The sequence below is a fragment of the Trachinotus anak genome, unplaced genomic scaffold (assembly GCF_046630095.1).
Source record: "Trachinotus anak isolate AG129_WGS33_773 ecotype Australia unplaced genomic scaffold, CSIRO_AGI_Tana_v1 ptg000012l, whole genome shotgun sequence".
Lineage (NCBI taxonomy): Eukaryota > Metazoa > Chordata > Actinopteri > Carangiformes > Carangidae > Trachinotus > Trachinotus anak.
The window spans coordinates 10,430,920-10,448,352 of record NW_027273863.1 but is presented as its reverse complement, the minus strand read 5'-3'; the positions used below and the strand labels follow the sequence as shown (position 1 = coordinate 10,448,352).

The following is a 17,433-nucleotide window of genomic DNA, read 5'->3' as shown; positions in this document are numbered from 1 at the left end:
GTGTTTTACTGTCTGAGCCACAAGTGAGTCATTTAGTTAGTGAGTTGACTCAGCAATCTTTGTTATACATGACAAATCTATGTATAGACTGCAAACATTAGCTCACATTAGCCACCAAAACAGGCCATATCAGACTGAGGCTGTAGCAACAAACCTCTGAGCGAAAGGTAACTTTTCATTTGTCAGGAGAAAGGTGTATTCTCCCACCTTTCACATTCCTACAGGGTTCTCTTAAAGTAATCAGTTTAAATTATTTTATTACTTTGGTTTCTGAGAAACTACGATTTTCTTGCAGCTTGGTATGGTGGATCCAGGTCTAAATATCATAATACCCATGAGTCTCAGCATCGGTGGCCATGGAGACGAAGCTAACCAGCACCGTTCAGAGTTGTAGCAAAATCAAAACACTTCCTTACGGCGACAAAAAAAAACGTGCTGTAGTTGCTAAATTCAACTCAGATTCACCCAAAATCCCAAAGTAAACTAAGTTAAACTGTTGAATTTACTGTCAACTTCTACCTTTCACTCGCTTCGGGCTGTGATAACATTTCACTCAAACAAGGTTTAAAAGAGGTGGAGGGGTGTGACAATGTTGGATCATCTACAGAGACAGTTTTAAAACAGTATTCAGGGACACATGTTATAACACACGTGAAAATACAGTTTAGCAGTTTCACCCAGTGTTCATTTCAGTACGTCACTGCTGAACAAGGAAGGGCACAGCAGTGCAGCAGACATGTACATAAGACAGTCTGGGTTACATTTCCACATAAGTGGTTTTGATAAGCAGGTTAAAGTGGAGACTATTGTGTTTAAAACCTGTGTGACTGCTCATGTTTGTAATACCTCATGCACTTCACTGTGAAGCGTTTGCTCTACGAAAAAAAGTGTAAAATATTTCCATTTGCTCTAAGAGCCGTTTCTACATGTAGACACCTTAATCACACCAAGACTTCCAGTGGGGCTCTTTGCAATTTATTTGTGAAATGTTTCACAACCCAAACTGGGATAACAACTTCACAATACCCACGTCTGAACAAACAGAAATCTGGCAAAGTTGTTGGTTATTCATATTTAATGGACAGATATGAGATCTGTCTATTAAATATGCTCTTCTCATCTTTTTCTAAATGAGAATTTCCCGATATGTCACACTTCTACTTTAGTGTGGTCAGTATTATTCAGACTACACTTCGCTGGAATGCTAAATCAGATGACTGTCTACAGTTTTAGTAGTTGAGTCATATTTTAAATCATTTATCAATGAGAACCTCCAAATATTTGCCAGTTCAAACCAATCAAATGTGAGGATTGGTTGCTGCTCTTTGTTTTATATCATTATAACTTGGGGTTTTTGGGTTTTGGACAAAAACAAGCTGTTTGCAGACATCATTGTTGGCTTTGAGAACTTCTTATGGGCGCTTTTCACAATTTTCTTACATTTTAGTCATTAATAGGCTCTGATTAGCATTTTATCAAATCTGAATCATTTTAAATCCCTCATTAAATCTTAGTAGAGTTTATTTAGGGGGAATTGTTTTGTTGACTTTGGAACATTTATGCGGTTCAGCTGACCTTTTCTTTTTTTTCCATTTGCTGATGCCTGTAGTGTCAGAGAGAGACACATAACAGACCAATTAAAAAGAGAACTTGAATGAAAGATGCAACAAAGGATTCATTGGCTGTAGGACTTAACAAATCTGGGTCTTTAACCAACTTGAAACTGGATGTCAGAGCCCATCCCTAGTTGAAGTTGTACCCTGTGTGTAAATGTGAAAATAAATGTAATAGTTCTTTACACAGTTCAATGGAATCTGAATAAGCACCCTTAATCGGATTACTGTGTGCATGTAACTGACTCTCACAAGATAAAAATGCCAGCACTAGCAGTAGAACCTCAGAGCATCGGTAAACATTCAAACACTACAAGTGTCACTACGCCAAGTGATGCATTTCAGTTTTTTTGCTGGCGAGTCAAATGAAGCCAGATCTTGCTAAAATGAGAGAATAACCTCCAAACAAGAGAACTGAGTAAAACTCCACGCAGCAAAAAGCAAGAGCCGCATACATTCACTCTGCTTTCCTTTTCTGGTGAGGGGAAAGGTCAAACTGATGAATATCTTCCTTCTGAAAACAAAAGACCTTGGCTCATTATACGTCAACCCCACTGAAAACACCCTTATATGCCAGACGATCTAATGTTGCCATGACAACTACAGAAGTACCAAGGAGGCTCTCTCACACACACACACGCGCGCGTATTGAGAGACAGGCGTGCAGGCGACATATTTCAGTAGGATGTAGGCCTACACTGAGCATGTCTCCACTGTCAGCCTGAGAATATGGGAGGAGAATATGGAGAGCCAAATATAGGAACAGAATAATGAGCTTATCAGCTTCTCTATCGTTTTCCATATTTCCTCTGCTTTCCTCATCGCTCCATCTCCCTGTCATTTTTCCTGTCCTCCTTCCTCCATGACAAGGCCAAATATTTCCCTAGGGCCCCTCTCCTGTATGAAAGCAGTCTATAACACCGGGAATGTTCGATTATGTGACAGTGGTGAGCTTTTCCACAAAAATAATTAAATACATAAAAATTATAAGGTACTGGAAGAATATTGGAGAATGTCCTCACCTCAAGCACTTTGCTTCGCTCTTTTTTGTCTTTTTAAGAACAAATATTTTTGGCGTTAACAATTGCAGGAGCTTGCAGGAGCTTGTCTGGAGTCAGCTTCTCTCGTTTCAAGTTTCAAGTTGAAAAGGTGTGTCAAACACACCCTCAACCACAGTCAGACACAGAACAATAGATATTGTACAAGGCTGCAAGTAACAATTTTTTCCATTATCGAATAATCTCTTTATTATTTTCATCCAAAACCCAAGATCACTTTCTTAAAATCCAAAACCCACAGGTAGTCACTTCGCCATCATATAAAATAGAGAAAAGTAGTTGAAAAGCTGGAACCAACAAATATTTGGCATTCCTGCTCGAAAAATGGCTCAAATGATTTTTCAGTTATTAAAATAGTTGCAGAGTTGCAGGTTACTTGTTTCTGCTCTAACCCACAGTCTCCATTTCAATGTCTCTCTTTGCACACTCGCACAAAAACACACACACACATTGTAAGTCGGACGCACAGACTCTCCAGTTTCACCGCCACCTCCTGTTTCTTTGACTAATTCAAGGCGATCAGGCAGATCTCTTACAGACGCAGATAAAGCAGCTCAGAGTCTGTGGCCCTGAATCAAACTGATGCCTTTCTTATCACGTGGCAAACCAACATGTTTCCACATCTGTTATTTGAACACAAACACCTGTTGGTTTCCTACCAGAGGGACCATGAAGAGGAAGATGACATACAGCTGGCTCACACATGCCTGTCTCTCTGAATGCCACTCTGTCTCCATCTCTCAGTACTTGTCTCATATCCTGCATCTGTCCACTGATCTGCAAACAGCCTCATCTGTCTGTCTAAACTGGCTGATTCCTGTTTTCATTGTATAGAAACATCTGTCCTGTTATCTATGTCTTCCTCTCCCTCTCTCTCTCTCACACACACACGTTGCTGTGTCTGACCTAGATCCCTGCTTAATGAAAAACAAAAATGAATGAATAAATAAATTATAAGTGGGGGGTGTTCTCTCTGTTGTGTGAACCTGATGCCCTTTCCATCTCTTGCCATGGCTTTTTACTCACATACATGCAAGCTTTCCTTTACTCATTCTTCTACCCATTCACACACACACATCGCTTCACTGAGTGCTTATCGTCTCTTGTAATCCCTCCCAAGTGGTAGTTTATTTTTTCTCCCCTTCTCTTACCTTATGTTTGCCCTCTTCTTGCACAAACACACACACACACACACACACACACACACGCACACACACACACACACACACACACACACACACACACACACACACACAATCTGTGTTTGGAGCAGAATCACTTTAGTAGTAAAGCACAAAGTGCTAACCGGATGACACAGTGCTTCTGTTCTGAGTCTTCTCTCAGAGCTCCAGTACGCTAATTTTGAAATCGAGTTTGGTCTGTGCTCAAAGGTTGCCGGGTGCGAAGCTGGGTGCAAACACCACATTGGAGTTTTTTCATCTATGACAGAAGGTGAATGAAGATGAGATGATGCTGAAAATATCCCTGATGGTGAGATCCAAAACAAAGCCAACACAAGCGCCGGCTGTGCTCAAAGTCACAGCTAATAATACAGGAGGAAGAGGATTGTTTAGAACCAAATCCAGTACCATTTTTACAGCAACAAAAACAGCAGACAAGGAAATTGTATGTTCATTCCCTAAACCAAACAAAGAGATGGATCATGGAGATTCCTCTTCTTTAGAAACAGATGAGGAGATAAATGGAGATAAATATGTGACCACTGGTTTCATCTACCTTCAACTGATCTACTGCTTTTGGAAAAGCAACGCATTACATTAACTTATGTCATTGCATGTGAAATGTATTTAAAACACTACATTTTGGTTATTCTGTTCTCTACATGTTGGCCACAATTCAGGTCTAAACATATAATGACTTCAGATTACTGTGCATGCTGAGCTTGATTACCAGTTATTCTTCCATACTCTAAACTGGAGTCTGACGGATTAATCTGCCAATATATTCTTTATACATACATAACAATATTAGTTTATTGCAGATATATTGGACACTGTATATGCTTTGGATGATAAGTAACAAGACAATGTTGAAAGGGTTAAATATAATGCAATTACATTGTTTGTCCACCAGAGAGCACACTGCCACTCAGTACATTTAGTCACAATTCTTTAAAGGAGCTACTTATAACTTTTGTTATTGCTACATAGCTTACGCTAGCATTAACAGATGTGTACTTACCAGTCTTAAGAGCTTCAGCCATTGTTGTATATACAGTGCTCTCAGGACCTACCTGTGAGCAGTGCTACTTCTTCAAGGCAGACTAGACGCTACAGCGACTCGGTATCGGAAAGTGATGAGATGTACTGACCTTGCCGGGGCTAGCTGGTTCGCATGCTAACTTCAGTAGAAGGAAAGAAGTAAAGAAGCAAAACAAAATGGTCACTTTCAACTGTTGGGGACAGCTCTTGGCAAGTAGAGTAATGAAGTCTGATGTTGAATTGGCAACATTTCCTGTAGACTGGTGTTGTAAACAGCTGTTAATACTAACATTGGCTATGCAGTAATAGCAATTCCCACAAATATATTTAAGAGACCGATTTCAAAAATATAATGTTTCTGTGATGCAGTCATGTCAAAAATGAATATAAATGATTTATCCAATTTTTTTTACTCTCAAATATGTATATATGTGTATCTGTATTTGCCTTAAATGTCGCTCATCTCTAAATTACCTGGAAACGGCCAAGTACAGGTACTGACCAGCTGCTTTCTGCTTTCATTCTTCAAAGCACAATCCATGTTTATGTAGTAACAGAGCACATGTTATGTGAAAAGTTTTGCTAGTGGTAATGAACCAGCAGACAATTATCAAATGATGTTGCAATTCCTGTCAGCACTGTGGAGCATTTAGTTTAACTCTTTTGGTTTTCTGGCCTGTAACTGAACTGTTCTTGTTCCCACTCACCGCTCTCATCAACCACTTTTTAGCTGCAACAAGCAGCTGATATTAGATAAAAGCTTGAGAAACCAACTGTAGACTGCCTGCTCAGCACCAAATGGCAGACAAAGTTAGTGAGTAGCTATTGAGCATAGTGGGAGCCTTTAGGAGCTTAAGATATTAGGAACTATTGGACTTAGATTCACTTGGGGGGCACAAATACGACTCTACGTATCTGCTGGATGTATAAATAAGCAACTATTTGCTAACAAGTCATTTCATCTTAAAAGGTGATGATATATCAATCATAGCCTCAAGTAATTTCAGGATCAGTGATTCAGTGGATGTAATGCTGTTATAAATCAGGCCATACATCTCATAGGGATCCTTCCATTTTATCTGGAAGGTGAGTTAAGTACAGGCAACATTGTTTCCACTAACATTTTGTATGAACAGAAAACTTTAATGAGTAATATAGCCTATGTATTTCTAAATTATTCTTGGGCCGGTGTATATGAAAATAAAGCTCTGTGATGTAGGAAAACAACAACAGTCTTGATAGAGCTTTGTGCATTTAGGGAGATTAGCTAAGAGGACGGATGTCTTTTCAAGTCACGTGAAACTGGTTAATCAGCACAGCTGGTCCATGTAGCTAATGAGGAAAAAATATAAACTGCAGGTAGCCCACAGGTAAAACGAGAAATTAATCACACACACTGTCCACATGAATCACATGAAGTTTTGATGGGAGTCCTGCAGACAGTGCTGCAATCAAAGCTCCTTGCGGGACATGTTTTCCCACTACATTTCCATTTCCTTTCAATTGCTCTGCCCGTGTAATTTATTCTGTGTGACAGAAAGAAAGATAGGGCGTGGATATTTGACAAGTACAAGTTGACATTTTCCTTATAACTACTACTTTTCCCTCTCTAGGTTCACAAATACCCACCAACTCAAGTTTAAAAATGGACAAAGTGGCAAAGGCTCTCAATCACATTTGAAACACTCAAAAACACTTCAAAAGGCATTCAGACAGGCTGCAGGGGGAATGGGATGTTCATTTCAACCCTCATTAATATACACCCCATATAAATAACAGAAATGTGTATAAATAAATTCATTATGTCCACCATCTTTTCCTGCTCTCCCCTGAGAGCTAAATACATACACATAAATATTCATAAACACACAGCTGCTACAGATGACATTATAAGCACGTCCACTGGAGTGACTGTGTGGAGTCTGCTGATGAACAGAGATTGCTTTTATGTGATTAAGTGATTACTTACTGCTAACCAAACTGCGGCCTGTTGTAAGTGGCGTTGACACATGGGTTCGTGTGTCTTTGAGTGTCTTTGAGTGTCTGCCTGTGTTATAATGATCATACCAGTATGTGTGTGTCACCGTCTGTGCGGCAGCAGCATGCCTACACAGTATGTGGTGGTGGTCTGGTTTCCGCTCAGAGGACTGTGAAGTGGCGAGATGAAGGCTCCCGCATGCTGGCGGTGAGACGAGCCTGAACGGCTGCCGGGACCACAGCTCTTAAACGGCTGGATGACGACATTTTTCACCTCTTTTCTCTTTTCTTCTCCCAGTTTCTAACTCAATCAGGTGACTGAGAACATTCAGTTTTCAGTTACCTCCAGTTTCATCAGAACATACTGTCCATGTTTCCTACTACTGAGCTCAGCAGAAGTCCCACTTGTAATTTGGGCTGGACCCTCACTCACATGGACAGATAGCAACACTTACATCACATTAACTGTCAAGACTATGCAATTATGCAACTATGAAATTATTTTTATGCCAGTCATTTTAATGCAGAAAACGAGACATAAAGAGCATGCTCAGGTTAAATACATAGAGGAGGAAGAGTGAATTCCTAAAGCAAATTTATTTGATACAATCACTATGGGTGCCGAAGGTGAATTTTTTTTAAATGCTAAACATTAATATTGCATCTAAATGCATTTAATTTATACGCATGGGTGAGAAAGTAAAGGAGCCACCTGGATAAATGAGAGGAGAAACATATCAAATGCCGATGTTTCCATAAAGGCCACAAGGGGTCACTGAATGGTTTGATGAGTATGAAAATGAGGTGAATCATCTGTCCAAAGACTCACAGGAGATAATAACAACATGCTCCTTCACTGTCATCAAATCCCTAAATAAGGGAATATCTACAGAAATAATGATGTTCATTTCTCTAGTAAGGTCCAGAGGCTTTAAGAATATAAGCCAAAAAACTGACATAGAGAAACGTATGAGAGGCAAAGGGAAGTCTCCACTACAGATGATGGCTATGGCAACTATGGCTCCCATATAACCGCCATGGAGAGGACAGTGGAGTTCATGATCAGGAAAAAACACAGCTGGTGAAAAAATGTGAAGATTGTCAATTTTCAAACAAAAGGCAGAGGGCCTTTTATTTGTATGCATTTAGCTCAGGTTCCTCCCATTTCTCTTGATCATCTTTAAGATGTTTCAACACCTTTGAGGAGTCCACCTTGGGTCAATTCAGCCGATTGGACACGATTTGGAAAGACACACCCCCGTCCATAAAAGGTCTCACTGCTGACAATACAGATCAGAGCAATGAGCTGTGTCACTTATAGTCAGTTTGCCCTTTACTTTGTCACCATCAGTCCATTTATGAAACTGATCCAGTATCTGAGGCTAACCAGCTGCTGAGTTTGCTCTGACTCACTGTAATGAATGCTAATGTGAACAGTCGCCCGAGGGACCATTTTAAACTCTTGATCTCAGTTCAGCTACAGTATGTGAGCATTCTGAATTCATAAAGCTCTGCAAACACCTTCTTGACTGTAGCAATGAATCATTTATATTATCATGCTATTTTCTATTTTGGGACTAAACATGTTGTGTTTAAATTCACCACCCTCACTTCTCTCCTTTACAGAGACATCACCATCTGCAGTGACACACTCCACTGTATTCCCTCTTCTCTTCTCTTATCCTCCTCATATGCTGTGTAGGTCTCTCATCTTTCTCCCACATTGCCTTACACATCTCTCCTCTCTTCTCACCAGTCACTTCCATCCTTCACCCGCCTCCCCATCTGATATGACTCATTACAATACAAGCCTCCTTCAAAAATGTAAACCTTCTTTCCTCTCACCTCCCCGTCTCTCTCTCATTTGCGTCCTTCTCACCTTTTTTTTTTTTGAACCTGCGTTTTCTCTCACATGCACTTCCTCTTTCCTCTCTCAGTCCCCTCGCTCCTCCACATCCTCTCTCCTCCTGCTTTTTACATCCACCATATCTGTCTCATCTGCCGTCTATTCTTCGGCCTAACTTCCTATTCCTCCTTTCTTACTCCTTCTGTTTCCATCTCTCATTTAGCCCTAATTAAGTTTTCATTCAACCATAGTTGTGTTCATGTACCCCTTCCTTCTTCTAAAAGCTTTCTCCAGTCCAAAAGCATGACTCCCCCCTCCTGTCTCTGTTAGTCTCTATGGCGGCCATCACATAGTCAGTGAGTCACACTTCTGTTCATCCCTGCCCTGACTTAGCATGACATCAAAAAAAAAGAATAGATCCCGGCCTCGAGACTGCTGGATACAAACACACACACACACACAGTCCCTGTTGACTAATCCTGCCAGGCTCAAGTCCATCATTAGCTCACTATTAAACAATAGGGAGCAGAAAGAACCAGCTGCAAGCCACAACCAGCTGTGCTATTATTATCTCCCCACTGGGTCTGACAGAGGGTGTGTGTGTGTGTGTGTGTGTGTGTGTGTGTGTGTGTGTGTGTGTGTGTGTGTGTGTGTGTGTGTGTGTGTGTGTGTGTGCGTGCGTGCGTGCGTGCGTGCGCACCAGAGTACTTACACCTTTGTTTAAGCCTGTATTTACTTTTCCCAAATTGGGAGCTTTTGATCATTTTCTGGCCTTCTTCCCTCATTTTAAGTGACGAGTGTGTGGAGGCCTATCTCCATAATTAGGGCAGACCAGCCACACATGGGTCTCCCCTGACACTTCCCCTCCAAGATCTAAATATTCATGAGACTCTAAACGCTTTCATGAGCTCTGTAATTATGGCCAGAAAACGAAGAGAGACAAAGAGAGAAAAGGGGAGAGAGTGGGAGGCAGTGAAGGAAATGCCCTCGCATTTTTTAAACATGGGCTATCCCATAGTATTAGCAGATAATATCAACACTGTTGTGCAGTTCTGTCATCCTGGCCAGAGAAGCTAGGGACTATTTCTAGAGTCATATGACCTGATGACAAGGGTTTTAACTGATTTAGGTCTAATTCTGCTTTTTGTTTTTTTTTTTCTTTTGCAAGACTGAGAGTTGCTAAGTTTTATATGGAAAGCTCACATAAAACTTTATTCAAGAAAACAAGCTGATATACAAATTTTGTGAGCGCAAATGCTGCTCTATGATGTTGCACTGATTATAGTTGTGTGGATAAATGGACCTGCAGTGCTGCAGTAGCAATTCTCCTCAACAGTTGTGGACAGACATTTCAACAGAGTCAAAGTCAATAATCAGTTATGACAGCCCTTGTTTTTGTTATGACTTCAAAAAGCAGATTCCCTCAGTTTATTCCCATTTGGCCTGACGTTTCTGTCAGGTAGAGCTGGGCAAAAAAACAAAAATATACCGAGGCTGACATGAGGAGTCGACCTTAAAGTGACTGATCCAATTTGGCTTATGCTGGTGTGTTCGGTAAAAGCTTTTCACCGGATGATTTAGTGAGTGGTCCGATAAAAAACTAAAACAGCAAGTCATCATCCAGTCAGAAGCAGATACCTCATCTTGTTTTCATCCCAGATCTATATTCATAACAAAATGACAAGCACATGATGGGTGCTACTGCTAAAGGTCTCAATATGCTTCAAACAAACACATTTTTATGATGTGTTTATAGCTGTTGGTGAAAATTACTTTTTCCAAGTTGCAATTCTGTGTCCCTGTTTTAATTGTTCATTAGTCAAAAAAGTCAGTTTGAGTATTTTTATATATCAAATTCTCTCTCCGTCTTTTTCTTCTTTGGTGACTTATACTGCACTCAGAGGTGGATACATAAATTTGTCCAATCAAATGTGATTCGGTGACCGGCTAACCCTGCCCATCATATAAAATGGCACTTGACAGTTAACTTGTGGGTTGCCAGCGGAGCAGTACCAGTGCATGTCGGGTTTACATCTGGTAAACCTGTGAAAACGGAGAATGCTCATGAAGTCTGATTTTAAATGTTAATCCTCGTCCTTCTGGTCTAGTAACACAGATGAGAGAGCTGCGTGTTGGTGCTAACAGCTGGTCTTGATTTACCTACCCAAAGAAATCTGTCACACCACTGAAGCTAAAGACAGTCTAACTTCTGTTTCACAGTAACTACAAGTTTGACATTTTCAGAAAGTTAAGCTAAGCATGTTCTCTTGGATTAATTTGCATAAAGACAAGAAGAAAGTGGGAGACAGCTAGCCTGGCTCTGTCTTAACAAAGTCTGCTGACCAGGATCTACTATATTGTCTTTTGCCAGAGCAAGGCTAACTGTTTATACCTTTATGCTATGCTAAGCATAGCATAAAGCATAAAATATTTACCATACAGACATGAGTGGTTTCCATTTTGTCATCTAACTCGTGGCAAGAATTCAAGAGGCCCATTTCACCAAAAATTGAACTGTTTCTGAAATGCTTTAAAAGTGCAGCCTTAATGAGACTCAAATATTTTTTAAATATTGAGTCGAAATTAAAAATTATTCAATTAATTTGTGCTATCGATATTTTGGTCATGTTGCTAAGGCTATGTTACATTAAAAAAAAAAAGAAGTGTCTTCGGTTGGGTTTCCCACAAGCGTCGCAGAAATGGGTTCATTCCTTTAAAAGCCTGAGGACAAATCTAATATCACATCTAATATTAGTGCGAATATGATGTGTGGTAACCAGGCCTTAGAGTGCTGTCTGGTCTATTTTTGGCTTTATAAGTAAATAGATGGAGAAGCCAGCAAGGATTCTTGTTACAAAAACACTGTGATGATATGTGAGAACAATTCTGGGCTTTGAGAGAGAGTCCCGGGCAGGAAATTCTTTTGTTTCCCATTTAAAACAGAAAATCATGTAACATCCAACCAGACACTTCTACTCAGAGTATCTCAGATTTATAATAATTTTCATTCCATTGCATTTTCTTCACCATTATGTGAAGTTTTTCACTCTAGCCGAGACGGTCACATGCCTGCTTTACATTCCAGGAAGAGCAAATTGATTTTATTCAACTGGAAAAGCCATCAGATAGTCTCATGGAAGCCAAGAATTCACAGACAGACCACAGCACGAGGCAGCTGATTCAGAGCTGATTGTCCCAGCAATGACACATGATGACGCTGCACTGACACACACACACACACACTGTAGCGAGAAAAGAAACATTTCAATACTGTGGAAACACACACACACACAAACACGAGCTCACATGGTAACAAATACACGGACACTGAATCACCACAAAATGACAAATTAGCAGGAACGTGGCACCTCCGATTCCTCCGTCATTTATATGTTAATGAGAGCACCGCTACTCCCCTCCATGCAGCCCTCTTTACCATCCAGGACCCAAAAGATAGAGCAAACTTGCGATCAGATCAGACAAGATGTCAGATGAAAAGATTGAGAACGACGGGAGGCCAAATGATTCGTGACAGCACAGGGCACGATGAGGCGAAATGAGCTAAGATGACAGGGTTTATGGGGAGCGGACATTAGTTGGAACCAGGATCTGTTTGTCACATCTCTAATGATTTCATGTTCCCTGTTGTGTCCCTTAGGGCTCCAACTCTGCTGTTGGTTTGTCAGATTGTATTCGCCCTAAGGGGGGCTGCACTGCTGCACTGTTTCCTACACAAATTGACACATGTCAAGCAGGATGACAACAAGATGACAAGCAGCATCAGCCTCGCCCTGATAAACTGATGAGTAATCTAAAAACACAAGGAGAACCACCAGGGAAGTTACACACACAATGACTGGTTTTTGACAACTTGTGTCTGAATTCATGTCACTCACTGTATTTTCAGGCACCAGGAGGAGATCTGGCCATCCTGCTCTCATTACTTGAGTTTTCCCGTCATTGTAGTGGTCTGTGTGAGTCATCGGTGCATCAGCTGGCACAAAAGACTAAACACAAAGGTGTGTAAACATACACACAGGCTGCACACTGCACTTAGACACTACGCACCCGTCATGGACAAGGGGAGCACATCGGCTTCGTGTTTGTGTCTCTCTGCAGCAGTTGATGTCATTGACTTCGGAGCTAAGCAGTGCGTCAGAGTGCCGTTTTCCCTGAGTGACATCTGTGTATTTGTGCATATGTATGTGTGTCCATGAGTGTGTCTGTGTGCATTTCTGTGAGCTCAGCAGTCTAACACTGACTTAACAAAAGGCTGCTGAATATAAATCTATTCCCACTCCATCTGCCAGTGTAGGATGCATACATTTACATGGCTGTCCAAGGAGGGAAAGATGTTATATACTATACTATAAGATATACAGGGCACAGCAGTTCAGCTGAACAAGCAAAAAAGAAATATCTGTCTGCAGGGAAGCACACAGTTCAACATATATAGAACATAAAGTATCTAATCATGAATATTTAATGAGTTAACCTTTTATATTGAGCATTTTTTCCTATTTCCTAAACAGTAGTAACAAATTATGAAACTCTTTCCAGAAAACTTACTTGAAAATTATGTGGAAAGTCTAAAAAGCATTACCACTAGATGAAAGTTAAAGGATCACAAATTTATTTAAATTCATCCCTAAGGGGACATGAATGTCTGTACCAAATTTTATGGAAATCCATTTAGAAGTTGTTTGGATATTTCAGCCCAGAAGTAAATGGTAGACCGACCGACCAACTGACCGACCGACATTCCCATCCCTACAGCCACACCTCTAGCATGGCTTGAAATACCAAACATTCACTGCTCCAGCTCTTCAGACAATGACAATCTGATGCTTGTTGTTTTCTTGCATGACAGTAAAATGAATATTTCCAATATCATGGTCACTTTCAGCTCTGCAAAGTTGTGCTGGGACATTTTTCACAGTTTTATGGCATTTTACAATAAAATGATGAATGATATTTACTTATGAATCATGAGAAAATCTGTGAGCTGCAGCCCTACACACGTAAATAGACAGACTGATATTAAATCATTTCAAAGCACCAATTTAACACTTTGCTCATGCTTGCCAAGATGTGACTCTCACCATTAGAAACACAGCACTCTATTTTCTGCCTTGATTTAGTCAAATTTGAGGCTTCACAGGTTCACATCTTTGAGCGCGCTTCCTGTAAGAGCCTGCTTCCTGTGGTACTCTGCTGTGGCACACAACAAACACAGTGGGGGAGGCGGGGAAATAAAGTCATTAAAAATAATGATGGCTGATGGGAAGCTGCTCATTCAGACTACAAAATGTTGTCTGTCTTCTCACCAAAAATTGCCTTTTGTGCCACTGAAGGATGAACATGGTGACCAAAGACTTTATATAAAGATGGACGATGCTTGCACTGGTGACATCAGAGTCTGTGCAGTAGTGATCGGTGGTGGAGCTGTGGTACACAGCATCTAATAACTAATTAAAGCAAACTTATCAGAAACACTTGAACATACATCAGCAATAAGAGCGACCTAAAATGACAGAAACCATCTTTGAGAAAAATGTTTTTGATGTGTATTTTGATTTTGCCCACATCCCATCCACTAACATTGAGGGGCGGGGTTTATAACCTATACTGCAGCCAGCCACCGGGGGGCAATGGAAAGATTTTGGCATCACTTTTGGGGAGTTGTCATGTCGTCCATCTTGATCAAGAGTCATTTACGTTGACACACTGGGCACTGAGCAGAATGCTGATGAGCAAGATGTCTGGTGACTAGCAGGAAATGGATCTAAAATGCAATTAAAAATTATTTTCTGTGACAAAGATGTTGATTAATGAATGTGCAGTAACACTGGGTCAACTCCTAGGCTAGTGACGCCTTTGTGAATTGCCTGAAAGAGTCTCCCATCTCTGCTTCACTGCATTTAAATTAGTACTCTGACATCACTGGCATCCATCTGTACAGGGATTACACCAACATGCAGACAGACAGAACTTCCACTATCTCAATTTAAGGGTTTTTACCACCCCATACATAATGCCAGGCAGTATCTGTTCAGTTTAAGTAGCAGTGACAGGGTGTGATAAGACACAGCTAAGTTAAAAACCCTTATCTGGCCTACGAGCTGAATCCCATCTGCCTCTCTGCTCACACTGAGTCATAACGCCACTTATTAGTCCCTCTGGAGGGATAAAGGGGAGAAGGGGAGATGAGGAATGAGGGAGAGAAAAAGTAGGAAATAAAGACAGAGAAAAAACAGATTAGGAGGGAGAAGGAGGAGAGAGAAAAATGCAAAGGATGCTCAATGAGACTACGGACGGCAACATTTTCAGAGGAGTGTTTTTAATTGCTTCAAGGGTCAATCGAAGTGTATTCACAGAAATCATTGGAACTATTAATTTCAAGTTAAAGCACATTGAAAAACTGAAAGAGAAGGAAAGAAGAACAGGCAGAGCAAGGGCGATGACAGGAGACAAAAAGTTGCAGTGAAAGATGCATGGAGAAGATAATTGCCATGTAAATGAAAAGAAGTGATTAAGGGTAGAGGATGAAAGAGAAGAAAAAAAAGAGACACAGGTGGTGAGGAGGGGAGATGCTGGTGAGCAGCCTGATCTCCCATAGTGCCCGGCTGGTCAGATCCAGCAGACAGATAAATGACCCCCTGTCAACATTACAATGCTCCATCCTGCCCTCCTCCTCCTCCTCCTCCATCTCTCTATCCCTCCGTCTCTCTCCCCACTGCCCCCCCCCCCCCCCCCCCACTTATCTCGACAGGTCATCCATCAACCAGCAGACTCCACCCACCCTCACACTTTTTTGCCTATTACTTGTTAGTAAACCAAATGAAGCGACGCTTCACCTGGCACATGTGAGGAGCGAGCGAGCACCAAGCTCCTGTTTCCACGGTTCTCTCCATTTTATTTTTCGTCACCTTTCCTCATCCTGTCACACTCATCCTGTCCATTCCCCAGATCTTTCCTCTCTCTCTCTCTCTCTCTCTCTCTACTCATGCTTTTTCCTGCTCTCTCCTTCCCTTCTCCCCCACTCTGTTTTTCCACTCCATCTCTATCTACTCTTCTTTCCTCTCCTCCCCTCCCTGCTCTTACCATCTGCTCTCCATTTTCCGTGTCCTTGTCACTTTACCCATCTTAGTCGAGTAAATGTCAAGGTGTAGCCAGAGAGAGAGGTGATCACTCACAGGCTACTGCGAGGAAAAGGCGCTGCTACTTCACAAAGACATAATCTAGTTCAGCATTTATATACACCCCGAAGTCTGTAAAACAACTGCTGGTGGGTTTAAAACTTACTATCTGCTTTATTAAATAATGTTTTTATAGTGTCTTTGGTAGTGTAGTCAGTTTAACTCAGTAGTTACCTGGGGGTTAAAGCTGTAATAATAGTCGATTCAATGATTAGAAAATTAGCCTGGAAACAATTTTGATAATAACAAGTGATGTTTTGATGCTTTTTTTGGTCACATCTGATTCATAAACTGAATGTTTGTGCTTTTTGGTGGTTTTGGTGAACACTGTCAGTTGCAGCTTTTATCTAATCTTTCCTCTTTTATTGTGAAATATTAGAGAGTTTTGTCTCTTTAGGGTTACAAAATCACTTCAAATTAAAACAACTCGAGTAAATAATAGCAGTTTTTGGTTGAGATACTCACAACTTATACACAACCTTAATGTGCAACCATAACACTGAGTCTAGGAACAGGTTTTTCTTACTCCAAAAATGCTGAATGCATTACATGACAGACACACACACACACACACACACACACACACACACACACACACACACACACACACAAACAAACTATTCAGGCAATACAGTGATTCTCAGTCAGTGTTTCCATCCTGTTACTATGTGATGTTAAATGACCACAGAGGCGACCATGTGAAAATGTAGACGCACACTGCACATGAATCCCTGCTCATCCAGGTGTGTGACCACGTCTTCCTGAGGATTTCTGCTGTGAGCTGTGAGAACTTAATCAGACTACCATGACATGACAAGAGACGGCAAACTTAAAGTGACTGTGGGACGAGCAGCCGTGAAATTAAACTCCATATGGCCAAAGTCAAGGGTTGTAAAATGTGATGAAGATACTTTCTGAAGAAAAAACACAGGACTCCACTAGTCTTGCCACAACTACACATAACCCAGTGCTCCAGATCCTGTCCGTCGGATGTAAACAGAGCAACACTCACCGAGCAGAAACTCAACTCGCCCCCGAAAGACGCTTCTCTCTGAGGATTTCGGGCGAACCGAGGCCTGTCCTCGTCTCCGCTGGTGACAACAGCGTTATTCCGGCGGTGTTACAAGAGTTTCCACCATGTAGCGACGGGTCCTTTGTTGCACTAAACAGCAGCTCAACACATCCAGGCGGCCAAGGACCCGATGCTGAGTGTCCATTTACTCCGCACAGCGAACGCTGATTGGTCGCTTCCACCACAACACAGCGTTCTGCTTTGACGCTATTGGCTGAGGCTCTGATGGTGCGTTCCAGTGCTACTCGTACGTTCCTTTATAACCATTTCCAGAAGTGTGCAGGATACCAGTAGTATCATTCCCATTACTTACTGCTACAGATGTTATTAATATTACTAGTACTAACAATGATAATATTCATAACAAAACTCGGAAACACCATGGATAATTACTTTGCTTTTACCGAAACTTCAAACTTTTCAGAGTTTCTGTTTAAGCTGCCATT

The 17,433-nt window shown here is 41.1% G+C and overlaps 1 protein-coding gene across 1 annotated transcript in view; it reads right to left on the bottom strand.

Annotated features, from left to right (window-relative positions):
• LOC139628852 (SPRY domain-containing SOCS box protein 4-like) overlaps positions 1-17,140 on the bottom strand; it is a 73,234-nt gene extending 56,094 nt beyond the window's left edge. The window contains exon 1 of the mRNA XM_071490958.1: positions 16,928-17,140. The gene's annotated coding sequence lies outside the window, so the exon portion shown is untranslated. The remainder of the gene's footprint in view (positions 1-16,927) is intronic.
• Between the last annotated feature and the right edge of the window lie 293 nt (positions 17,141-17,433).